The 26,359-nt window shown below is 42.7% G+C and overlaps 1 pseudogene; it reads left to right on the plus strand.

Annotated features, from left to right (window-relative positions):
- Window positions 1-1,325: 1,325 nt before the first annotated feature.
- LOC108592980 (small ubiquitin-related modifier 2 pseudogene) lies at window positions 1,326-1,924 on the plus strand (annotated as a pseudogene).
- The last annotated feature ends 24,435 nt before the right edge of the window (window positions 1,925-26,359 follow it).

A 26,359-nucleotide genomic window follows, 5' to 3' on the forward strand; every position in this document is an offset into this window, starting at 1 on the left:
AGTTGATGTCTCTGAGTGGATGTCATTTTTGTTGACGTTGAAGTTACTTCTTTCTGTTTTTTAGTTTTCCTTCTAACAATCAGGCCCGTCTGCTGTAGGACTGCTGCAGGTCCACTCCTGGCCCTGCTTGCTTGTGGATCACCTGCAGTTGCTGCAGAACAGTAAGGGTTGCTGCCAGTTTCTTCTTCTGTTATCTTCATCCCGCCAGATGTCAGCCTGAGCTCTCCTTTATGAGGTGTCTATTTGGATATATGGGGGTCAGGTAGCTGCTTGAGGAGACAATCTGTCCCTTATAGGAGCTCAAGTGCTGAGCTGGGAGCTCCATTGTTCCATTCAGAGCTGCTGGGCAGATACATTTAAGTCTGCTGCAGCAGAACTCATAACTGCCTTTCTTCCCAGGTGCTCTGTCCTGGGAAGTTGGGGCTTTATTTATAAGTTCCTGATGTGCTGCTGCCTTTTTTCAGAGATGCCCTTCCAGCAAGGAGGTAGTCTAGTCACAGCCTGCCAGCAGAGGCATTGCTCAGATGCTGTGGACTCTGCCCAGCTGCTGTGTAAACTTCCGTGCAGTTTGGTTTACAGAGGTACAGTTAGAACTGCCTCGGTAATGGTGGTCTGCCTTAGTAATGGTGGACTGCCTCAGTAATGGCAGACTGCCTCAGTAGTGGTGGATTGCCTCAGTAATGGTGGACGCCCTTCCCCCCACCAACCTGGACTGTCCTGGGTCCAGCTGTGCTTGCTGCAAAACTCTCAATCCAGAGTGTTTCAGATTGCTGGTCTTTTGGGGGGATGGGAACCGCTGAGCCAGATAACCTGGCTCCCTGTTTCAGCCCCCTTTTTTTTAGTTGAATGGGTGGCTCTGTCTCCCAGGTGTTCCAGGCACCAATTGAAACAGCTACCCAGATTTCTGTGAGTTTTTGTGTGGAGACCCACAAAGCTGGCTGAACAGCCATGCTGGAAACTCTTGGCGCTTTTGAGCCCAGGAATCTTCTGGTCTGCGGGCAGTGAAAACTCATTTGGAAACGCAGTGATCACTCACCCTCTGCATTGTTCTGGGAACTACACTCCAGAGCTGCTCCTATTCAGCCACCTTGGATTGCGGATCTAAAACCAGACTGAATTTTTTTTAAAAGATTAAATGATATGCTATCTACAAGAGAAACAGCATTCATGAGAGAGGTGAAGTGCTTATATTAGTATCAGACTAAATAGACATTAAAACAAAAATGATTATTAGAAATGAAGGACATTTTATTATAATGAAAAGGTTCATTTATCAGGAAATCATAACCATTATAAACTTATATGACTGCCTCTGCTGGTGCTACTTGTGTGCTCGTTTAGGGAGGACCTGGTACCTTTTATGTGAAGCGGCAGCTGAGGAGACTCTGGCACTCACTATGGTCAAGAAAAAGCTCGACAAAGGAGTTAAGACTGAGAACAATGATCATATTAATTTTGGGGTGGTGGGGCAGATGGTTCTGTGGTGCACTTAAGAGGAATACACCACTCAGTAAACTAATGAAAGCCTATTGTGAATGACAGGGGTTGTCAATGAGGCAGATCAGATTCCAATTTGATGGGCAACCAATCAATGAAGCAGACACAACTGCACAGTTGGAAATGGAAGATGAAGATACAATTGATGTGTTCCAACAGCCTGCAGACAGGTGTGTCTACCAAAAAGGGAGCCTACTTCTTTACTCCAGAACTCTGTTCTTTACAGACCAAGATGACATTCTTAGTTAGAAAACAGCTGAGTCTTCTCAGCTGCCACTTCAAGAAAGAGGTACCAGATCTTCACTGAAGTAGCACACAAGTAGCACCAGCAGTGGCAGCCATATATGTTTATAATGGTTATGATTTCCTGATAGATGGACCCTTTTATTACTATAAAATGTCCTTCACTTCTAATAACCATTTTGGTTTTAACGTCTAGTCTGATACATCCTGACTACTACAGTATAATTTTCTCTATTCTTTCATTTCCCCCTTCTCCATTGCTTTGTTGTACATAAAGTAGCTGGTATATGTGCACAAGCATATAGCATTTTTTTAATTAAACAGCCAATTTTGATTGACATCAAGTGGAGACAGGATGGGAAAAAATTCTGATTCTGTGAAAATATCCCCTTTCTTCATTAGTGGCATGCTCATTCAGCTCTTATCTTTATATTCCAGTAAGTTATTTTGCTCTCACTGTTTTAACAACAACAACAACAAAAAAGCGAAAACATTCTGCAAACCTTGTTCGATTGAAGAATTTTAATGCTTTTCATTTATTATTGTAAAACCAATGATAATTTTATAACTTTTTTGCCTGTAGCTGTTACACATAGGTCAATCTGTCTTTAGGTAGGGATAAATTACTCTAAAAAAAGGAATCCTAGTTAGCTTTCCCTTCAAGTCAAACATCTTGTTTAAATAAGCTTCTTGCTTAAAATGAAAATATATATATACATCTAATATATATATATATGCACCTAACAACAAAGCTGCAAAATATGCGAAACTGACAGAATTGAAAGAAGACATAAACAATGCAATAAAGAACTTGAACAACACTATAAACCAGCTAGGCCTAATAGACCTCTCCAGCACACTGTACTCAAACATAGCAGAATACATATTCTTTTTAAGTCTACATGGAACATTCTCCAACACAGACCATATTTTATGTCATAACAAGTTTTCAGAAATTTAAGGCTGGGTACAGTGGTTCCTGCCTATAATCCCAACCTTTCAGGAGGCCAAGGTAGGTGGATCACCTGAGGTCAGGAGTTTGGGACCAGTCTGGCCAACATGGTGAAACCCTGTCTCTACTAAAACTACAAAAATTATCCTGACATGGTGGCATGTGCCTGTAGTCCCAGCTACTTCGGAGGCTGAGGTAGGAGAAGAGCTTCAGCCCAGAAGGCAGAGGTTTCAGTGAGCTGAGATCATGCCACTGCACTCCAGCAGGAAAGAAAAAAAAAAAGAAAGTTACAAGTATTGAAGTTATATAAAGTATGTTCTCTGACCACAAATGAATAAGGAAATACCTTGACATAAATAAAAACAAAAATATGTCATATCAAAATTTAGGGGATACAGCTAAAGCCATGCTCAGAGGCAAACTTATAGCTGTAAACATCTATATTAAAAAGAAAGATTTCAAATGAAAACGTAGCCATCTCCTACCTTAATAAACTAGAAAAAGAAGAGTAAATCAAACCCAAAGAAAATAGAAAAAATTGTAAAGATTAAAAGGACATAAGCTTTACAAAGAATAGAAAATGATAGAAAAAGTGAACAAAACTAAAAGTTCTGTGAAAAGATAAACAAAATTAACAAACTTTTAGCTCAAGAAAATGAGGGAAAACTCAAATTACTACAATCAATCAAACATGAGAGTAGGAACATTACTACTGACTATAGGCTCGAATTACTAAGCCTCCTTAAACAAAACAGTTATCAGCCAAGAATTTTGTATCCAGTGAAACAAAGCTTCATTGATGAAGGAAAAGAAGTCTTTTTCAGACAAGTAAATGCTGAGATAATTCAGCACTACCAAGCCAGCACTACAAGAACGACTAAAAGGAGCTCTTAATCTTGAAACAAATTCTAGAAACACATCAAAACAGAACCTCCTTAAAGCATAAATCTCATAGAACCTATAAAACAAAAATTAAAAAATTGAAAACCCAAGGTATACAGGCAACAAATAGCAGGATTAATGGAATAGTAGTACCTCACATCTCAATACTAATGTTGAATATAAATGGCCTAAATGCTCCACTTAAGATACAGAATTACAGAATGATTAAGAATTCACCAACCAAATATTTGCTGCCTTCAAGAGACACACCTAACATATAAGGACTCACAAAAACTTAAGGTAAAGGGGCGGAAAAAGACATTCCATGTAAATGGCCCCCAAAAGCAAGCAGGAGTAGCTATTCTTTCATCAGACAAAACAATCTTTAAAGCAAGAGCAGTTTAAAAAGACAAAGATGGACATTATATAATGATAAAAGGCCTTGTCCAACAAGAAAATATCGCAGTCCTACATATATATGCACCTAACAGTGGAACTCCCAAATTTATAAAACAATTACTACTAGACCTAAGTAATTAGATAGACAGCAACACAATAGTGGGGGACTTCGTTACTTCACTGACAACACTAGACAGGTCATCAAGGCAGAAACTTAACAAAGAAACAACAGATTTAAACTATGCCATGAAACAAATGAACTTATCAGATATTTACAGAACATTCTACCCTACAACCAGAGAATATATATTCTATCTATCAGCACATGGAACTTTCTCCAAGATAGACCATATGATAGGACACAAAATAAGTCTCAATAAATTTAAGAAAATTGAAATTATATCACGTACTCTCTCAGACCACAGTGGAATAAAACTGGAAGTCCACTCCAAAAAGAACCTTCAAAACCATGCAAATACATGGAAATTAAATAACCTGCTCCTGAATAATCAGTGGATCAACAATGAAATCAAGATGGAAATTTATAAATTCCTTGAACTGAGCAATAATAGTGACACAATCTATCAAAACCTCTGGGATACAGCAAAAGCAGTGCTAAGAGGAAAGTTCATAGCCTTAAACGCCCATATCAAAAAGTCTGAAAGAGCACAAATAGACAATCTAAGATTGCACCTCAAGGAACTAGAGAAACAGGAAGAAACCAAACCCAAATCCAAACCCAGGAAATAACCAAGATCAGAACAGAACTAAATGAAATTGAAACAAAAAAAAATACAAAAGATAAATGAAACAAAAGCTGGTTCTTTGAAAAGATAAATAAATTTGATAGACCATTAGCAAGATTAATCAAGAAGAGAGAAGATCCAAATAAGCTCAATCAGAAATGAAATAGGAGATACCACAACTGCCACCGCAGAAATACAAAAGATCATTCAAGGCTACTATGAACACCTTTACATGCATCAACTAGAAAACCTAGAGGAGACGGATAAACTCCTGGAAAGATACAACCCTCCTAGCTTAAATCAGGAAGAAGATTCCCTGAACAGGCCAATAACAAGGTAGCAAGATTGAAATGGTAATTTAAAAATTAACAACAAGAAACAATAGGAGACTAGATGGATTCACAGCTGAATCCCAGCTGACATTCAAAGAATTGGTATCAATCCTGTTGACACTATTCCACAAGACAGAGAAAGAGGAAATCCTAAATCATTCTGTGAAGCAGTATCATCCTAATACCAAAACCAGTAAAGGGCATAACCAAAAAAGAAAACTACAGACCAATATCCCTGATGAACATAGATGCAAAAATCCTTAAGAAAATACTAGCTAACCAACTCCAACAGTGTATCAAAAAGATAATCCATTGTGATCAAGTAGGTTTCATGCCAAAGATGCAGGGATGGTTTAACATATGCAAGCCAATAAATGTGGTACACCACATAAACAGAATTAAAAACAAAAATTACATGATCGTCTCAATAGATGCAGAATAAGAATCTGACAAAATCCAACATCCCTTTATAATTTCAACCCTCAGCAAAACTGGCATACAAGGGACATACCTCAATGTAATAAAAGCCATCTGTGATAAACCCATAGGCAATATAATACTGAAGAGGGAAAAGTTGAAAGCATTCCCTCCGAGAACTGGAACAAGACAAGGATGCCCACTCTCACCACTCTTCTTCAACATAGTCCTGTAAGTCCCAACCAGAGCAATAAACAAGAGAAATAAATAAAGGGCTTCCAAATCAGTAAAGAGGAAGTCATACTGTCACTGTTTGCTGATGATGTGATAGTATACCTATAAAACTGTAAAGGCTCCTCCAAGAAACTCCTAAAACTGATAAATATTCAGCAAAGTTTCAGAATCCAAAATTCATTACACAAATCAGCAGCTCTGCTATGCACCAACAGCAACCAAGCTGAGAATCAAATCAAGAACTCAACCACTTTTGCAATAGCTGCCAAGAAAAATTAATTAATTAAAATACTTAGGAATATACCTAACCAAGGAGGTGAAAGGCCTCTACAAGGAAAACTACAAACCCCTGCTTAAAGAAATCATCCACAACACAAACAAATGGAAACACATTCCATGATCATGGATAAGTAGAATCAATATTGTAAAAATGACCAAACTGCCAAAGGCAATCTCCAAATTCAATGCAATTTCCATCAAAATACCACCATTATTCTTCACGGAACTTGAAAAAAATATCCTAAAATTCATATGAAACCAAATAAAAGCCCGCATAGCCAAAGCAAGGCTAAACAAAAAGAACATCTGGAGGCATCATGTTACCTGATTTCAAACTATAATATAAGGCCACAGTCTCCAAAACAGTGTGGTACTCGTATAAAAATAGGCACACAGACCCATGGAAAAGAACAGAGAACCCAGAAATAAACCCAAATACCTACAGCCAACTGATCTTTGATGAAGCAAGCAAAAACATAAAGTGGAAAAATGTCACCCTATTCAACAAACGGTGCTGGGATAATTGGCTAGCCACATGTGGGAGAATGAAACTGGATCCTCATCTCTCACCTTACACTCAAGATGGATAGATGGATCAGGGGCTTAAATCTAAGAAGTGAAACCACAAAAATTCTAGAAAATAACATCAGAAAAACCCTTCTAGACATTGGCTTAGACTAAGACTTTATAACCGAGAACCAAAAAGCAAATACAACAGAAACAAAGATAAATAGCTTGGACTTAATTAAACTAAAAATATTTTTTTGCTCGGCAAAAGGAATAGTCAGCAGAGTAAACAGACATCCCATAGAGTGGGAGGAAATCTTCACAATCTATACATCTGACAAGGGACTAATGTCCAGACTCTACAATGAACTCAAACAAATCAGTAAGAAAATAAACAATCCCATCAAAAAGTGGGCTAAGGACATGAATAGACAATTCTCAAAAGAAGATAAACAAATGGCCAACAGATATATGATAAAATGCTCAACGTCATAATGATCAGGGAAATGCCAATCTAAACCACAATGCAACGCCATCTTACTCCCAGCAAGAATGACATTATCAAAAGATCAAAAAATAATAGACAGCAGGGTGGATGCAGTGAACAGGGAACACTGCTGGCGGGAACGTCAACTGGTACAGCCACTATGGAAACCAGTGCGGAGCTTCCTTAAAGAACTAAAAGCAGATCTACCATTTGATCCAGCAGGTCCACTGCTGGGTATCTATCCAGAGAAAAAGAAGTCTTTATACAAAAATACACTTGTACATACATGTTTCCAGCAGCACAATTCACAGTTGCAAAAATGTGGAACCAGCCCAAACGCCCATCCATCAATGAGTGGATAAAGGAACCGTGATATGTATAGACGTATCTACATATATCACCTCCCTTCCCCTCTCTGGCTTCCTCTCTCACTACGTAACGTCTGCCCATGCTGGTGTCCCTTCCCCTTCCACCATGAGTGCAAGCAGCCTGAAGCCCTCACCAGAAGCAAACGCTGGTTCCATGCTTCTGGTACAGCCTGCAGAACTGTGAGCCAAATAAACCTCTTTCTGTATGAAAAATAAAAATACAAATCAAGTGTGCTTTTATACACTAAGAGTCAACAATCTCAAAATTAAATTAGGAAAACAGTTTCATTTTAATAGCATCGTTAACAGTACTTTAAAGGGTGCACTTAAAAGGGTGGTTAAGAGAAATGATCTCAGGTCAAGTGCTCTTACCACAAAGGGGAGGTGGGGCAGGAAGAAACTATAGAGGTGATGGATATTTTTATCACTTTGATTGCAGTGATGGTTTCCCAAGTGTATGCATATATTCAAACCATCAAATTGTATACATTAAATAGGTACAGTTTTTTATATGTCACTCACACCGCAACAAAGCTATTTTTAAAATATGCTGGCCTCAAGAAAAGAGTAGGATGTTGGCCTCCGGAGGAAGAATAATTACCAGAATCATAGTTTAAAAAAAAAAATAGGTTATTCAAGCAAGTCTGCCATAACAGCATTATTACAAGCACCTTGGGAGGAGGAGTGAGGACAGACAGCAGGGCTGGGGGAGGCAGACATGTCCCAGCTGAGAAAGTGAGCCTGGAGATAGAACAGCAAGACATAGGGTCACAAAACAGGGCAAGCACATGGGAGATTATCCAAGCAAGTGTCTAGATAAAGTCAAAGACGGCTTCTAGGAAGAGGAGGAACTGGGACCAGGGAGACACCATCAGGATTGGGACGTCAGAGACGGCAGAGGAACAGTTACGCACACATGGGCAGCGAGAGGCAACACGGTCACAACGTTTCCATCTGTGTAGCACTCTGACGTTCAGCAGCTGTTGCCCGGTAGGCAGGACCTGCTCCCATCGTGTTCCACGTGTTCAGATCAGCAGGGCTGCTGGGAACAGTTGTGCGGGTTGTACAAGGCACAGTGCGGAGGGCCACTGTTCACACCACGGGGCACTGTCCGCAGCCATGCACTGTCTGATTTACAACACTGCAAATCAGAGAACCCAGTGAGGGCTTCAATTACAGTGAGTGACCAAGAAAAGATCAGCAATGGGAGTAAAAGCCAGTGAAAACTGTCTGGAAAAAAACATAGCACTAGGTGAACAAGAATGTTAAACCTTTTGAGCCAGCAATTCCTCTGCCTCTGGGAATTGAGCTTTACAAAATAACCATGGGCATGCACAAAGAGTTAGTACAAAGGACAGTCACGGCTCAGTGCTGCCAGTAAGAAACAACCTTCATATCCAAAATCTGGGGATCAGTTAAAACCCTTCTAAATGTTTTAGACAGAGGACACGCATTACAGCAAATAGGTTTTCAGCAAGTCCATCTCCTCGGTAATTTAGCAGGGAATGGTGAGGCAAGCCAAAGGCTGGCAGCAGCAGGCAAAGCCCGTGGCTCCATGGTAGTGGGCTGCTCCAGGAGACCAAGAGGTGGAGGGGGAAGCTCCAGACCTCAGAGCAGGTGCCACTGCCTGTGCCAGAGTGAGGAAGAATAATACCTTGCAGCCTCCTTTCCTCCTGCCCTCCAGTCTTCCACCGTGTCTCCCGGTGGCCTAACCTGGATGAAGACCCTAAAGGTATCCTGGAAACTGTGGTCCCCACGACATAGAGTGAAGTAGAAGGGTGGGGAAGAGCATGAGTGCAGATGGAGAATCACGTGGGAGGACGGAATATATACACAGTGTGCACGTGGGGAGAGATAATAGGCAAAACATGCCTCTTTCTAGCTGTTGGGATTATGCATGGAATTGTATTCTTGTCTCTGTTTACCAAGTTATCTACATAAACAAGTGAAGTGAATGTGGGGAGCACCGGCCAGCATCCCTCCCAGATGCTCCCTCCTGGGAGGCCAGGTAGAGTTGCTCTTCAAACCCTCTGCCCTTGGCTGGAGAGAGCCACTGGCCCAATGCCATGCTGCCTCCTGAGGGTGGGGGCTGGCCCAATTTTGGGGGTATCTCATGCCCGATCTTTGAAGGAAAATTAAGGCCTGCCTTCACCCCATTTCACAGTCACCCCGAGGGCCATCACAGACCAAGAGCTGCTTTTAGAATCGGGGAAGGCAACCATGCTGCTGGGAATGGGGCGAGCACAGGTGGGAACACTCCAGAGGTTGCTGGATCCAGGAATCGAGTGTGTTTGTTGTGATAGAAATGCTTTCCCATGACAGGGGACAAACATCCAGATGATATCATACATTCTACCCAGCGGTCACTGATTTTCAAAAAGCAGCTTTCACGACATGAGGCTATTGCTCCAGGTACCAGGCTCTGCTCATCTTCCCCTCCCCTCCCGGCTCTGAACTAAGGCTGGTAACAGCTCTTTCCATTGCTGTCCTCTTTCATCAGCCCAGAACTTTGGAAACGGTCCCGTTATCAAATCCCCCTCAAATCGTCCTGCTTCTAGTCTGTCACCTCTCTCCTGTGGGAACCCTGATGGATGCAGCAGCCCATTCCACCCTCGGCAGGGGCTTTCAGTGAACTTACAAATTAGGGGGCATTGGCGTGGGCATGGGCTGAGCCAGCAATGGAACCAGGTCTGTGCTGTCATTCACCTGTCTCCCTTCTCACTCCTCCTGAAGTTCTAGCCATCTTTTTTCATTCTGCAGGAACTTCATGCCCTAAAGTCCCAGTGATGACAAAGGAACGTCTTTGTAGTGGGATTGATTGGAAGTCATTAATCCAGTTTTATGTAAGAGAATACCAATAACACAACACAAAGCATTACTTTTAATTAACAAAAGCAATTAGCACTAATTTAAAAGCTCTCACATTTGTCAAAGAGCCCATTTCACCTTAATTGCTAGGTGTGTTAAATAGGCAATTAAAAACAAATTAAAATGAAGACCATAGATAAAAGGGGGCAGGCACACACATCTGTGACAGCGAGCAGGTGGAAATGCTCCTCCGCTTCAAAATGCAAAACCGCACTTCATAGCCATGATACCAACCCCTGGTCCCAGATGCTGAAGAAGACAATATCACAGATACGTATTAAGGGAGTCATTTAAAAAACAAAGTGAGCAAACTTAAATTTTGGCACAGAAAGGTAGAATTCTTTCCGGAATTTCACACAATCCTCGCAAGAGTCCTTTGCGTCTCCTTTTCAAGTTCTGCAAAGAATATGGAAACCATTCCATCCTCCAGCTGCTTAGACTGATACTGTCCTCTTAGAGGCCGCTTTAAGTGAGCAAATAGATGGAAAAGTTGGTAAATATAGTAAATACACTCAGAAAATAGTCTGTTAGAGGGTGTCATAATCAGACAGGGTTTAATGAGAGAAATAGAATTTGAGTCAGACCTTGAACTATGAGCTGAAAATATTTTAAAGAAGAAAGAAGAAACAAGAGCATTCTAGGCAAGAATAACCTAAACCAAGGCTCAGAGGTCAGAATTGAAACCAGCTGATCTTAGATGCATTCTACGTACTTGCTAATGGGTCAGATGTGTGGTACATATATCTGCAAGATACGTTGGTTGGAAATATGTCTTTTGGAGTGACTTGTGCCCTAGGAGAGCAAGTGAGTATTTTTCAATCGAGTAAGTCATATGATAACCCTGGCGTATTACCCCAATGACCCAGTGACGAGCTGGCTGTTCTGTGAGCAGCAGTAAGAAGAGAATTGTCTAATTCTCCAAGAGTCATCTGGCTGCCAAAGGGCAAGGTGGGGGTCACTGTTTAACTCTAGCCCTAATGCAAATGTGTGACCTTCTGTAAGTTACTTCATCTCAAAGTAGTTCTGTCCACGGAAGGTGAGCGTGACACGTTGTCAGATTAGCCAAGGACACGAAGGCATGAGCATGTAAAGTTCTTTCTAGGCCTCACACACATGAATTAATAGATATTCAGTATTATTGAGTTGCTATAACCCCACTGGCAAAAGGACAAAGTCTGGAGATATTATATGCTGTTCCGGTGGTTGGTTTTAAGGAGAGCGAAAACATTCAAGACCTTAGTACTTTGAAAGCATTCATATTACAAAAAGTCTTGAGTCGACGTCACCATCCCATATGAAAAATGTCTACCCTTGGGGATTTCTGAGTATTTAAAGACCATTGCAATTAAAAGCAAATATGAGGCACAGACGGTTGCCTGGGGGCAGGTGGGGCGGTGTGGGGAAGAATAATAAAACGGTAGGTATCTCAAGATGTAAAGTCCAGATTTAACAATATCTAACTCCAAAAGACAGAACAAAGTCAATCCATTGCCAGATCACTTGCAATCCTAAGGCAAACTCAGTGACCCAGGCGCATAGAAGAGGGAGCCATACACAATCTCAAAACTCTGATCCCAGGAAATACACACATGTATGTGTGTTTATGTGTGTGTGTAAGTAATATCACATCCCAAGTTCAGGAGCATCTTGTAGCGGTTGATATAAAGGACCTGCCAGGCAATGGTACCAACCCCCAAAGGACATGTGGAAATCTTAGAGTATTGCTATGGAGCAAATGTGCGGGGAAAACTTGATGTCAGGAGAGAGAGGGGCAGGGATCCCTAACACTTTGAAATACACAGGGTAGACCAACCCAATGAGAGTCAGCTTACCCAAAAGGCAATAGCATCCCATTGACAAACACCAGGATAGCCTTGCAGCCACTCCCACTCAACTCAGCCAGGTAGTCTCCTGGCCAATGATCTACTTCCTACATGCTTGGACCTCAGTGAAGACAAAAGTTTATCATCCAAGAAAAAAGGACAGATGAGGAGGCCACCTGATGGGTGTTGTTTTACCCATAATACTAGTTGTGACAAGTTTCTCTTAGCGGAATTTCAGGAAACACAGAAAATATTATTAGAATTTTACACAGCCCTTTTTTATCTAAGCGCAATCATCAAACACTTAGATCAGAGTTCCAAATCAATTGTTCCCAAACTGTATAGACTACGTCTAGTGGTGTGATGGCTAAAGGATAAAAGGTTCCCGTTTGAGATCACAAAACCCTCTAAAATTGACAGTGGTGATGGTTGCACATATTTGTGAATATCCCAAAATCCGTCGAATGTTACGCATTTAGTGGGGAAACGGGGATATGTGAACTATTGCCTTTAAGGTGGAAGGAAAATTAAGACATTCCCCCTAAAAGACAGTTAATGAGTCTGTTGCTATCAGATCTGCCCTTCAAGAAATACTAATGTGAGTCCTTCAGGCTGAAAGAAAAGGACATTAACAGTAACTGGAGTCCACACAAAGAAATAAAGAGCACCAGTTAGCCACACAAGTGAACACGAGCGTTGGTATTCATGTAGTGTTTTGTTCGTGATTCCTTTTTAAAATCTATTTTTAAGCACCACGACATAATGCGATAGTCATGAATCGAAGCTGATAGGCGGATGATGTATTAAGTACAATTTGTGGAAATAATAACATAAAAGGTGCATGGAGCTAAATAGGAGTAAAGTAGTACATGCTGTTGAAGTAAAATTGGTATTAACCTGAACTATGTTGTTACACATTAAGAGATTAATGAGAATACCCAGGGCAGTCACTAAGAAAATGCCTTAAAACATGTACAGTAAAGGAAATGGCAATAGAATTAAAATTCTACACTTGTTTATTTAACACAAGAGGATGCAATAGTGGGAGAATTGAATGACAAAAGAGACATACTACATCTAGACAAAAATAATACTGATTTCCAGAAAAGAAATAGAAAACATTATCTAGAAGTTATATCCCTCAAAACACTAGGCCCACATGATTTCACAGAGAAATCTACAAAACTACATTATCCTAATGCCTATTAAATTATTTCAGAGCACAACAGAAAAAGGAAGAAGACTCAAAATTCCTTAAGAATTGCATATGCCTTTGATATTTCATTCTTATAAAGATTGAACCAAAAAAAATTCTACAGATCAATCTCATCTATAGCTATCAATGTAAAAATCTTAAATAAAATCATGGCAAAAAAAATCAATGACATTCCCAATACAAAGAAATCATGACTATATGGGATATATATTTCAGGAATGTAAGAATGTCTCTATAATGAGAAATTTATATGTATAAATTCACCTTTTAAAAAGATCTAAGAAGAAATACATCATATGATTATTTTTAATAGGTATAGAAAAGATCAAATGCCCAAACTCTTCCCATGATAAAAATCTACATTGTTTGTCTAGAAAAAAAGACTACAAAAGCAGGAAGCCTATGACCCATAATTAAAGAGCCGACAACAAAACCGGATGTAAAAGCTGGTTGTTCATGCTCCAGTCTTCCTGAAGAGGATTTCCCCATCACCAGGTGCCAAACCTTCTCTGCTGCCCCCTATCTGTTAAAGATCAATCACCACACCCTGCTTCCTGAGTGCCCATCTTCTTTTCCCGTCAAATATTCCTCATCCAGCCAGGTGCAGTGGCTCACGCTTTTAATCCCAGCACTTTGGGAGGCCAAGGTGGACGGATTACCTGAGGTCAGGAGTTCAAGACCAGCCTGGCCAACATGATGAAACCCCATCTCTATTAAAAATACAGAAATTAGCTGGGCATAGTGGCACACGCATATAATCCCACCTACTCAGAAGGCTGAAGCAGGAGAATCCCTTGAACCAGGAGGCAGAGGTTTCAGTGAGCTGAGATCATACTACTTCACCCCAGCCTGAGTGATAGAGTGAGACTATCTCTCAAAAATACATATATAATATATAAATATTATAAATTTATAATATATAAATATATAAACCTAAAATAATTTATATTATAATTATAATATATATCATATAATAATGTATACTATAAATATACAATATATAATACATATATTATATATATAGCTGGAGTCTAAAGCTAACCTTACAGCCCACTGACACTGCCAATAATCAAGTTGGAGTTTCACAGAAACAAGGACCACATGTCACGTGCCTTTGCCTCTACCTTGCCATGGCCAGTGTCTATGCAGCGCCTCAAGTATAAGATATTACATTTTAAATCAAATGAAGGCCATACACTGCACAGTGGCACCTGCTCCAGATACCAGGTTTGCCTCAAATCAATGTCCAGGAACTCTGGAGGGTGGATGAGAAAGCTGTTTAATCAAGGGCATGCTTTGGTCCAACTTTCCATATGTCGTGTGAGTCTGACTGTGCATATACCCAGTCAGGAACTGCATGCGACCTTAGCAGCTCCTTTCCCAGCTCTCAAACATGCTAGAGCACTTTCTTTTAGCCTTTTAAATGTTACTTTAAACCACAGACATCAGATGCTTGAGACTCGAAGCTAGAACTCACTGGCTGTCTCAAGGACAGGATTTTTACTCGCTGGTCTGAGTCTTATCAGGCAGCATCAGGATGTGGTGTGTCTGACGCTCACTGATGCCAATGGAATCCCTTAGGAAGCTTGAAAGGCGAGCTTTGGGCAGCTCTCAGATTCCCTCCGCCTCCTCCGTCCTCTGGATCCCAGGCCACTTACCTGTCTTATCTAACACCTTGGCCTAACGACACTGAGGACCAGTGCACACTGCACCTCATCCCTTCTTCCTATTCAGTGGCCTCCTCAGAGGGGACAAGGTTTTGGCCAGAACCAGCGCATCTTCCCAGCCACTAGCAGAACACACGGAGTCTCTGACTATCTTTCACATTCACAATGCAAGTGAAATACCACATAACGGGATCTGACCTTCCCTTTGGCAGCTGAAGAGGCAGCTGATACCCCAGGAGGCAGGGCAGGTCAATATCTTGAGACCAAGGGCAGACAGGGCAGAAAACCTTCCTTTCCCTTCTCCCAAAGTGACTGTTGCAAAGCATAAGTTTTCTTCCATGTGGCCAAGCTGGGATACAAGCACAGTGACCCAGTGTGTCTCCCAGCAGCTCCCATGAAAGCAGGGCCAGTTCCCTCACATGGACCCGAACTGCTTCCCCACTCCTGCTCCCTGCCATCTCCATCACTCTTTGCCCTGGGATTGCACAGCCTGTAGCACCTGCAGATCAAAGCCTGCCCAAGGCTGTCACCTGGTTTTCTCTTCTGATCATTAAATGAAACCCAGCAACAGCCTCCCTTCTGAGCACCAGATACGTAGGGCACATGCTGGTGTGAGCTGGAAAGAGTTCATATCCAGACAGAGTTCAGCTAGATGCTGACTTTGCCACTAACCAGCTATGCAGCCATAATTTTCTCTGAATTTTCTCTAGCATGAACTTCATAAAACTCTTGCAAGGTGATTAAACAGAAATTGGCCCATTTGACAGATAAATACTCAGACAAAATTGAGTAACTTTCCCAGGTTCACACAGTGAGTGGCTGTGTTACGAATCTTCCTCTTAGCTGGGTGCAATGGCTCATGCCTGTAATCCCAGCACTTTGGGGCAGAGGCGGGCAGGTCACTTGAAGTCAGGAGTGTGAGACCAGCCTGGCCAACATAGTGAAACGCCATCTCTACTAAAAACACAAAAATTACCCGGGCATTGTGTTGGGTGCCTGTAAGCCCAGCTACTCAAGAAGCTGAGGCACAAGAATCACTTGAACCCAGGAGGCAGAGGTTGCAGTGATCCAAGATTGTACCACCACACTCCAGCCTGGGCGATACAGTGAGACTCTGTCTCAAAAAGAAAAAAAAAGAAATCTGCTTCTCATTTATTTCTCCACAAATGTTTGCCTTTTATTTGATGTGCTCAATAATTACTACAGCCAGCTATGATGTTTTACTCTCCCCTATTCAAAAAAAGATTAATATGCTCACTGGAGTTATCTCTATGACACTAAACCAACCTCTTTAACAGTGATTATTTTGGGAAACAAGGATGTGGCATCACAGAAGCCAAAATAAAAGTTTCATAAACTGTTTTGTAAATTAAGTGTCACACTCTATAAACATCCACACTGCCAAAAAAAAATTATTTGATGACTAAAATTTTTGCCAGCCGCATGCTAACATCAAAAGTCAATCCTGTAGGCTGCTGTCGGGTTTGTAATGTGTTTCAGGGGACCCGCATCTCAAAGGCACTGCTGAGAGCCACGGCCTGTGCCCTCCACAACCACACACAGCCTCAGCACTCCAGCTGGCACTGTGCTAGTCCCTGCCCAGGCGATGTCCACAGAAGCGTCCACAGAAGTCTGGATGCCAAGAACAATCATGGAATGTACAACCCATGCTGTGGGAGTCCCATTCCTGACAGTGTTGGGAAATAGTTTCCTATAGGAAGCTCTGACTATGAAGCTAGAACACATAACAATGGCAGTGTTATGGATAGAGCCACAGCTGCCTGTATACACTTATTCCAGTGCTGCCATCTGTGCCCATCACGCACTGCAATGGGTCCTCAAAGTCTCAGCCAGTCTCCTTGAGTTGCTGCAAAGTCCCAAGCCTGCCACTAAAAGAGCGGAGAGATAGGAAGTATCAACACAAAGTCTGAAGTGGAAAAGCAACCTGCTGAAGTCACTGCCAGGATCCCTGGGCCACAGGAGAAGTCCTACCTACCAAGGAGTCCCTTGGGCCTGGAGGATGGGATGATGTGGACCCTAGCAATGTCTCCAGGTATCAGGCAGGTAAGATGCCAAGACTGATGGGTAGATCAAGGTCTACATATTCCAGAATCCCACCACAGCCCTGCTCTATTTTCTGTTTATGGGTGCTATGTGCAAGAAAGTGCCCAAATTCCATGTTTGCGTTACTGCTGGACTGTAGGAGGTCAGTCAGTGTGGTGGGAATAATTATAGGAAAGATACAAACCTTCTTGAAAGGCTGGGAGGTTTTGCAAAAGCTTTGGTAAAGGGTTATGGCTGAAGGCAGCCTAATCCCCTTACCTTGAGATAACAGCAAAAAGCAGATAACAAGGGAATGTAGAGGAGTTTATCTAAATAGCTTGTTTACTCATGTCACCCTAAAACTGACCTTTGATCATCTGTGCATAACTGCTCTCTACTCAGGGGGCAGGGGGGCAGCAATGTTAATTACCCACAAACGGTGTTTACTTGAGACCTTTATCATTAAATCTGTTCTAAAATAGATACAAGTATCTCCGGCATATCAGGGCTACATAGCCAGACCCCAGTTTCTTTGGGATCTGTAAGCCATGGGATACCCTAGCCATGCTCTCTCAGGCAAAACACATGCATCTGCAAACTCCTTTCATCCATTGCTCAGCCAGAGTCTGTGGGTCAGATTCGGCACTGGACAACTTTCCATAATCCAGCCATTTTTTGAACACACGCCCATTGACAGCCTCCTGTGGGCAAGCACTGTTCCAGACACAGAGGATAGAACCACAGTAGCAGCAAGCCTGTGCTTTCAGGGGCTTTTGCTTTACTGAGGAAGACAAAACAAGCAATAACAAAGACATAATCATTAAAGCATTGTATTGTAGAGTGTGATTAATGAAATTCAGAAAGCACAGTGATCGAAGCATGAGTAAAGGGAAGAGGCACACTATTTTGATGTGGAGGGTAAGGTGAGGCCTCTCAAAAGTGGGATGTCACTTGGTTAGACCTCAAGGAGAAGAATGAAGGAAAGGGTTTTCTGCACCCGGAACAAGCAGGAGCACATGCTGGCCGAGGCTGTGTTTTCACAGAAAGCTGGTTCTGATGCAGAATACCTCAGGGTTTATTCAGGGTTCTGGGGCAGAACACCTCAGCAGGTTTAAAACAGAAAGTGGGGCCAGGCACGGTGGTTCACACCTGCAATCCCAGCACTTTTAGAAAGCCAAGGCACGTGGATGACTTGAGCCCAGGAGTTTGAAACCAGCCTGGGCAACATAGTGAGATCCCATCTCTACATAAAGTACAAAAAATTAGCCAGGCTGGTGGCGGGTGCCTATAGTCCCAGCTCCTCAGGAGGCTGAGGTGGGAGGATCACTTGAGCCCAGGAGGCAGAGGTTACAGTGAGCAGAGTTATGCCACTGCATTCCAGCCCGGGCAACAGAGCTAGACCATCTCAAAAACAATTTTTAAAAATACATAAAAAATAAAATGGGCTGATGGGACTAGGGTGGCCACATGGGGCCAGCATGTTGCTAAACAGATTTCACTCAGTGAGCAGGGAAGCCAGTGGAAGTTTCTAAGTAGGGGCATGTCATGCTCTCAGTGACTCCTAAGAAGAAGGTAGATGCTTACTTATTTTATATCTACTACCTATCCGAAGCTAAGAATACACCACCCTCCTGCCCCACAGCAAATTCACGGTTTGTCTAAAATTGTTAGCTCAAGATTCAGGGAAAGCTAAACAGCACTGAAGTCTCCCATGAGGAGACTGAACGGGATGCGGCGTCATGCCACAGCCTGCATTCAGAGTTTTCTTTATTGAAGCAATATCATGGGCAGCTCAAGGGACCCCAACTTCATTACTCTGCACAGCTGTGCCCAGCTCTATCCTAAGCATACCCCATTTGGAAGGATACTAGATATACAAAGAGCCAGAGAAAATAATGCGTGAACTTTAGAAAAGCTAGGATTTCCTGCTCAGTGCACGATAATGTTTTCAAAGCAGACTGCCCTGTGAGAGGTCAGCAGGGTGGAAGTAGAGGAGGACATGAGAGCGTGGGTCTTTTATTTCCAGCCATCCCATCCCACCTTTATCCTACATCTACTTACAGGCTATGGTAGTGGGGGAGCACAAATTCAATAAAGCCTCCCCTACCATAGCCTGTAAGTAGACCATAGCCTGTCTACCTACAAGATGATGGTTACAAGATGATGAAATACCTTTTGTTAAAAACTTACATTCGGAAGATGTACAAACAGCCAATAACACATGAAGAGAGGTTCAACACCATCGGTCACTAGAGAAATGCAAATCAAAGTCACACTGAGATGCCGCTTCATACCCACTGGGACGGCAATAACAAAAAATCAGAAAACAGCAATGTCGGCAAGGATGTGCAGAAACCGGGGCCTGCAGGCGTCATGGTGGGAATTTGAAGTGGTGCAGCTGCTGTGGAAAACACTTTAGCAGTTCCTCAAAAAGTTAACTATACAACTGTCATATGAGCCAGCAATTCTACTCCTAATGTGTACCCCAAAGAATTGAATACAGGGATGCAAACAAATGTATGGGTGTGCATGGTGGCGCTCTTCACAATAGTCAAAGGGTGGAACCAACCCAAATATTTATCAATGCCTGAATGGATGAGCAAATTGTGAATGTTTATACAATGGAGTATTACTCAGCCATAAAAAGGAATAAAGTTCAGATGCAGGCCACCATGAAGGACTCATATATGATTCCACTTATATGAAATATCCAAAATGGATCAACCATAGGGACAGAAAGCAAATTGGCATTTCCCAGGAGCTAGGAGGTTGCAGGGGATGGGGGTAGCTGCTTCATGGATACAGGATTTTCTTCGAGGGTGACGAAGATGTTTTGGAAGTACATAGAGTTGGTGGGTGCACAACATTTGAATGTACTAAATGCCAGTGAATTTTACTGAGTTTTACACTTAAAGGAGTTAATTTTATGTTACATGAATTTCCCCTCAATAAAAAATAGCCAATGTTCAGCCAATATCTCTGAAATAGAAATCTCCCCAGCTCAGCCCTCCACATCCCACCATGTTGAACTTCCCTAGGCCAAATGGGTTCCAGCATTCTCCAGCAGCCTCTGGTCTCCTCTCCCTCCTGATGATACATTGCCATGGGAGTGATGGAGCCAGGAGAAACGAAATGGTCATACATTATTAGTTTCTGTTCTAGCTTTTTTTTTTTAAGACAGAATCTCGCTCCGTTGCCCAGGCTGGAATGCAAAGGTACAATCTTGGCTCACCGCAACCTCCGCCTCCTGGGTTCAAGCAATTCTTCTGTCTCAGCCTCCTGAGTAGCTGGGATTACAGGTATGCACCACCACACCCAGCTATTTTTTGTATTTTTAGGACCAGTATTCATGTAGGGGAATCTTTGAGCCCAAAATACTGAAAGTGTAAGTAGTGTCATCTTAGTCACTGAATGAACTTGAATTTGAACTAGGTAATATCTCCGGGTGTAAAGAACAATACTATCCCTTCTTATCTAACTTATAGAGCTTTTGTGATAAGCAAATGCAATTTTGTAAGTGAAAGGTCTGGATAGAATAAAGCACTGTAGTAACATTTTAAAAGTTACTGTTATGCACAGCATCGCCTTTTCCTACCTGCAGTTAGGATGTTTAAAGAATGGATCAAACAGCCAGTTAACATCAAATGGCAGTAACCCTAAATTTAAATCGACTAAATCCCCCAATCAAAAGACACAGCCAAAACCCAATGGCATGTTACATCCAGACCTGTTTCACATGCAAGGATACACAAAGACTCAAAACAAAGGAATGGAGAAAGATTTACCAACCAAATGGAGAGCAAAAATAAATAAATAAATAAATATTTTTTTTATTTATTTTAGCGGATAAAATAGATTTTAAAGCAACAAAGATATAGTGGTAAAAGGATCAATACAACAACAAGAGCTAACGATCCTAACACCCAGATACATAGAGACTTAGATTCAATGAGACAGAAAATTAATAAGGATATCAAGGACTCGAACTCAGATCCGGAACAAGTAAACTTAATAAATATTTATAGAGCTCTCCACTTCAAATACACAAAATATACATTCTTGTCAATACCACATCACACCTACCCATAAGCTTAAATGAAACATTGATTGGCCATTATTAATACCCATTTTTTTTTTTCAGAATAAAGCAATATTTCCGTTCACCCTCCCTCTCTCTCTTCCTCTTTCTTTCTCTCCTTTACTCATTTTTTTTTTCTTTCCTTCTCGCAAAAAAAGAAATCAACTTGTAAACCTCTAGATTCAGGTCTGCAATGTCTCTCTCATTGCTTGAATTCCTTCCTTCCCTTCCCTCCCTCCCTCCCCCCTTCCTCACTTGCTTCCTCTCTCCCTTCCTCCTTCCCTCCCTTCCTGCCTTCCTCCCTTCCTCCTTCCCTCCCTAAAAAAAAAAAAAAAAAAAAAAAAAAAAACAGTGAGACTGATATCAAATTGCCATACACATTCATTACAAATGTACCAGAAAAAGACAAATAAATATCTTATTTCCCACTGGTAAATGTCTGGATAGTGGTGAAATCTTTGAAGATTCAGCAGGCACGTTGTGGTCAGTATTTATGTCCCCAACACCCAGAGCAGATAAAGTCGGTGTAGATTTGGACTGAGAGGATGCCTTATATCGACGTGCTCAGACACGTGCTGGCTTATACGGAAGGACAAGTAACAGAGGGAATGGGCCGGTGCAACACAAAGCTGACTTCTGGCACAAATGCGTGTGTCTCAGGGACTTGGATAAGAGCCACGCTCGGTGGCTGGCCCCGGCTCTGAATCACTCTTTTCCTGCTTCTTATTAGCAAGGGAGGGGTGATGACACCCAGCTGGAGGAGGCTTCAGGAGAGATCAATTCAAGATGAAAGTCATGTTCTGCCTGAGGTATGCGAACATCTTGAGAGGAGATTTGCACAACAGGGAGAGCACTGGGAACTGAATTAGTAATCAGGACCTAGAACACTAAGGAAAGAACTAGAGGAGAAGTGCAGAGGAGGGGGAGAACCAGGTAGAGGGAAAAGAGAGAGGAGGGGAAGCAGGGGGAAGGGGAGGGAAGGGAGGAGGAAGGGAAGGAGAGGGAAGGGAAGGGAGGGGGAAGGGAGGGGGAAGGGTGGGGGAAGGGAGGGCAAAGGGAAGGGAAGGGCGGGGGAAGGGAGGGGGAAGGGTGGGGGAAGGGAGGGCAAAGGGAAGGGAAGGGCAGGGGAAGGGAGGGCGAAGTGGGGGAAGGGAAGGAAAGGGAAGGGACACGAAGGGGGAAGGAAGGAAAGGAAGGAGAGAGGGAGGGGAGAGGGAGGGAAGAAAAAAGGGAGGAAGAAAGTAGGGAAGAAAGGAAAGAAGCTATGCTATGTCAGAGAAAATAAACCATAGTGTGCTACAGGCCCCAGCTCTAATGAGATTTACATTGTCATAGTAACATGAACACCAACATGTGATCTAACTAAAATTATACTAACAGCACATTGGGAAGATACAGGGTAGTGGAGAAATTGGGTGAAAAAAGGCTAAATCCTCAGCTTTCACAATGGGAAAACAAGATAATGCCTAATGCTTAAACATTTAGAAAGCAGAAATATAAGCATGCCAACTGGAGTAAAAGATGTCAATACCAAGGAAATATGCTAGAAGAGTTCAAAGTGATCGCTTTATGGGAGGAGGAGAAATATTCTCTTTCATAACCAGCTTTGTAAAATAATTTCACTCTTTAAAACGTGTCCATGTCTTTGTTCAAAAATAGAAACTGCACTTTAAAAGTGCAATGGATGGCATGAATCCTGTAGATCAGGGAAGTCAACAGTCGTACATTTAGAGGCTGCCCACTTGATACTCTTCTGCACTCGGGAAGTGTAGCCCAGGGTAGAAATTGAGCACTGTCCTCACAGCACGCTGCTACGGTGACGTCATCGTGGACTGCGATAGGCTTGAAGTCAGGCCAGAAGTCAAGGCCAAGTCCTGCTGATGACTTGCTAAGTGAATTCAGGCAAGTCACAACCTCCAAGTTCCATTTGTTAACCAGAAAACGGAGGGTACTACCTAGTTCTCAGTTCAGCTTGGTGTCAGGGGACTCCAGGAAAGTGTGGGATGTGCCCCACAATGTGTACTTACCTTTCCTGTTAAGGCCTTTGGCTGGATTCTTGGAGAATAATTTGGAAAATACTCAGCTAGAGACCTTACCTGAGCCCAGAGTTCCTTAAATAGCCACGGGTGCCACAGGGAGAGGAGCAATCACTGCCCAGCAGAGGAGGAGCATTTGTGCACCCTCCCAGTTGCACATGCTTGACTTGTTATAGCTGGATTTAGAAACAGAGACAACAACATGAAGAGGCTCAGCCTCCTGGGGAGTCACCATCTTCTTTTCACGGCTCTAGTGTACAATGGGCTAAGATCAATCCCAAACGTCACCCAACAAGGGAATTCTTTTCCTTCAATTTGTCTCATGTTAGGTAGGAGCCTACTTGCCCCTGGTGTCTCATGCTCGCAGATATATGGTACTCATCTTGGATCAAGAGTCACACTGTCCAAGTCTCAATATCCTAGTGGAAGACACGCACTGAACAGCACTGAGCCTCACCTGGTTCTCCCATGTTGACCCCACGGCATTTAGGTTCAGGCCAATCAAATTAAGTTCCCACCATAACTTGACACAAGGCAGCGCTTCCCACTCCCAGGGACCCTTCAGTATCCCTGCGAATTAGGGACTGCCCCCACTTCACTAATAAGCCAATGAACATTGACAGATTTTAAATTCCTTAAGAGCAAGTTACTAAGAGGCCACTCTGATGCAAGCCCAGCACAGATTCCTTAAGGCAGCCGCTGGGCAGCTTCATGTTCACAGAACAACAGAATGAAAAGGAATGGAGGCATAGAGCAAAACGACATTCAGGTGGAACTTGCCCCTAATTGCTCCAAATCACTGCTCGAAGTCTCACCAGGAAATCGGACCCAAAAAGCCCCCAGCCACATACAGTCACTCTGTATACAGAATTCCACGAGGCAGTACCAAGTGGAAAGCTTCTGAGCACCTGCTTTAATGAAAATAATAATAATAATTTTTTTTTTTTTTTTTTTTTAGTCAGAGTTTCGCTCTTGTTACCCAGGCTGGAGTGCAATGGCGCGATCTCTGCGGCTCACCGCAACCTCCGCCTCCTGGGTTCAGGCAATTCTCCTGCCTCAGCCTCCTGAGTAGCTGGGATTACAGGCATGCACCACCATGCACAGCTAATTTTTTGTGTATTTTTAGTAGAGACGGCGTTGACCAGGATGGTCACCGTGTTGACCAGGATGGTCTCGATCTCTTGACCTCATGATCCAAAGTGAAAAATAATTATTATTAGCAAACTGATTTGTGTCAAAAACTCCTCCCTGAGTGCAGCTTTTATTGAGTAAGATGAGCACCCCCCACCCCAGGTCTTGTTATTAATGTGCCTTCTTAGCTGGACAGCTCTCATCGGGGCTGCCGGTAGCAGACACTGGCCGTTGGTCTGCCCGGCAATCATTTCCGTTCATTCTGATACACAGCTTAGGAGCTTGCACGTAGGTTTGTGTTTGGCTTAGGTACTCATCCAACCTGATGATTCAAGTGTTGACAGTAAGTTTGTACCGAGTTCACAAATGGGAGCTGTTCCTCCAACAGATAGTAGCTCACTGTCGCCCAAGGCATGTCCTGCTCCAGAACCCTGTCCGCAGCTCCTCCGTGGACTTCAAAGCATCCTGACCCAATGTGCATGCTCCAAGCACAGCCATACCTCCTAGTTTAAGAGGCTTGAGCATTAGGGCGGCTTTCACCTGCCTTGAACTTTCTTTTTCTTTCCTTCGCTCTGCTTTTTTTATTATTATTATTATACTTTAAGTTCTGCATACATGTGCAGATCATGCAGGATTGTTACATAGGTACACACATGCCATGATGGTTTGCTGCATCCATCCCCCCGTCACCTACATCAGGTATTTCTCCTAAGGTTATCCCTTCCCAATCCCCCGCACCCCTGCTATCCCACCCCCAACAGGTCCTGGTGTGTGATCTTCCCCTCCCTGTGTCCACGTGTTCTCATTGTTCAACACCCACTTATGAGTGAGAACATGTGGTGTTTGGTTTTCTGTTCTTGTGTCCGTTTGCTGAGAAGGATGGTTTTGAGCCCTCTCATTCTGTCTCTCTGAACACTGACAGCTTTCACATTTGCCCCATATGTGGGTCGGGGCAACATTCTCCAAAGCGGTTACGCTGCCTCCAAAATCTGAAGAGGCATACCAAACACACTCCTCTTTCTTATCAGTAAGAGGGTCAAATTCCATAACCCCTCATTCCTCTTACAGGGGATACCCCAGCGTGTCCCAAACCATCAGACCCCTACGAACTTCACTGATATGGCAGCCTCCCAGATATTCCCGGGGCTTTCGCTCCCACGCTGTCTCACTTACGAATTACTAAGGCACTTAGGATACTCGCTACTCCTGGTTTTATCACATTCAATTCGCAGATTGTCATCAATACTATGGATTAGTGCAGCAGTGTGTGAAACGTCGAAACGTCCAAGGTCTCTGTGGAATATACAATAACGAACAGCTAAAAGTTCACAGAGCCATGGGGTGAGATGAGGATTGAGGACCCCTGTTTCTGCTTTCTGAAGATGAACTGATTTTGATCTTCCTCACTGATGACTACAAAGAAGAAAGCAATTTGGCTGCTAGTAATTACCTAAGAGAAATGAAAACGGGGAACTCTACAGAGGCAGAACTTGGAATAGTCGTTTCTTAGGACTTGCAGGGAGGCAGGGAGGGCTAGGGAGACGGGGGGATAGGGTGCAGGGTTTCTGTCTGAGATGATTAAACCTTTCTAAAACGGACCATGGTGATGGCTGCACATACATGGAATATATTGAAAGCCACTGAGTTGTACACTTTAAGAGGATAAATTATATGTGAATTGAATCTTAACAGAGCTGCTCTAAACAAAGAAGGAGAAAGAGGAGGGTGAGAGGGAGGAGGAGATAGAAGAAAAAGGAAAAGAAGAAAACATTTGCAAGTCAGTAACCACGTATCAAATGGCAGAGGCTGTGCAGGTCCACTCCAGTGACGATCCCCCCAGTAAGACCCGTAGCAGCATGGCAGCTGGATTGAGAGTCCAAGCTAGGTAACTAATCATTGTCTACTAACACCTGTCATGATGCATCCTGTTTTTCCAAAAGCCTGGCTGGCGAATTAATTGGGCATATGATTGAAACCACCATCCAGCATCGTTTATTTTTGGTGATATTAATCTCTGCAATGATTCCAAGCGTGAGTGGGTTTCAGAAGCTTCCCCTGGTCCCTTTTTATCATAAATGCCCTTCCCTCACTGTGTTAGGCCATTCTTGCACTGCTATAGAGAAATACCTGAGACTGAGTGATTTATAAGGAAAG

Source organism: Callithrix jacchus, chromosome 11 (genome assembly GCF_049354715.1).
Source record: "Callithrix jacchus isolate 240 chromosome 11, calJac240_pri, whole genome shotgun sequence".
Taxonomy (NCBI): Eukaryota; Metazoa; Chordata; class Mammalia; order Primates; family Cebidae; genus Callithrix; species Callithrix jacchus.